The sequence below is a fragment of the Sinocyclocheilus rhinocerous genome, unplaced genomic scaffold, assembly GCF_001515625.1.
Source record: "Sinocyclocheilus rhinocerous isolate Xijiao unplaced genomic scaffold, SAMN03320098_v1.1 scaffold2160, whole genome shotgun sequence".
Classification (NCBI taxonomy): domain Eukaryota; kingdom Metazoa; phylum Chordata; class Actinopteri; order Cypriniformes; family Cyprinidae; genus Sinocyclocheilus; species Sinocyclocheilus rhinocerous.
Genome location: NW_015646171.1, coordinates 92,642 through 93,730, shown reverse-complemented (window position 1 = coordinate 93,730; position 1,089 = coordinate 92,642). Strand labels below are relative to the sequence as shown.

The 1,089-nt window shown below is 39.5% G+C and overlaps 1 protein-coding gene across 2 annotated transcripts in view; it reads right to left on the bottom strand.

The window, feature by feature from the left end:
* The window catches only part of dnajc2 (DnaJ (Hsp40) homolog, subfamily C, member 2), a 16,121-nt gene that overhangs the window by 13,059 nt on the left and 1,973 nt on the right, over positions 1-1,089 (bottom strand). The gene's annotated exons all lie outside the window — the stretch shown is intronic.

Sequence of the window (1,089 nt, the reverse complement as noted above, 5' to 3'; positions counted from 1 at the left end):
TTTAACACATCCTTGCTGAATAAAAGTTTTAATTTCTTTCAAAAAAAAGAGAAAGAATAAAAATTTACTGACCCCAAACTTTTGAACTGTAGTGTATATTGTCAGAAAAGATTTCTATTTTAAATAGATGCTCTTCTTTTTATCTTTATATTCATCAAAAAATCCTGAAAAAAAGTATCACAGGTTCCAAAAAAATATGAAGCAGCACAACAGTTTCCAGCACTGATAATAAATCAGCATATTAGAATGATTTCTGAAGATCATGTGACTCTGAAGACTGGAGTAATGATGCTGAAAATACAGCTGCGCATCACAGGAATAAATTAGATTTTAATGTATATTAAAATATAAAAACACTATTTTACATCGTAATAATATTTCACTATGTTACATTTTTTCCTGTATTTTTGATAAAATAAATGCAGCCTTGATGAGCATAAGAGACTCCTGTAAAAACATAAAAAATCGTTCTGATCCCAAACTTTTGACCGGTAGTGTATATACCGATCAGGCATAACATTATGACCACCTTCCTAATATTGTGTTGGTCCCACTTTTGCTGCCAAAACAGCCCTGACCCGTCGAGGCATACACTGAAGGTGTGCTGTGGTATCTGGCATGTTAGCAGCAGATCCTTTAAGTCCTGTAAGCTGCGCGGTTGGGCCTTCATGGATCAGACTTGTTAGTTCAGCACATCCCACAGATCCTCGATCGGATTGACGCAACAAACTGCGATGCACTGTGTATTCTGACACCTTTCCATCAGAACCAGCATTAACTTCTTGAGCAGTTTGAGCTCCAGTAGCTCGTTTGTTTGTTCGGACCACACGGGCCAGCCTTCGCTCCACACGTGCATCAGTGAGCCTTGGCCGGTTCACCACTGATCCTTCCTTGGACCACTTTTAATAGATAGACCGGGAACACCCCACAAGAGCTGCAGTTTTGGAGATGCTCTGACCCAGTCATCTAGCCATCACAATTTGGCCCTTGTCAAACTCGCTCAAATCCTTACTCCTGCCCATTTTTCCTGCTTCTAACACATCAACTTTGAGGACAAAATGTTCACTTGCTGCCTAATATATCCCACCC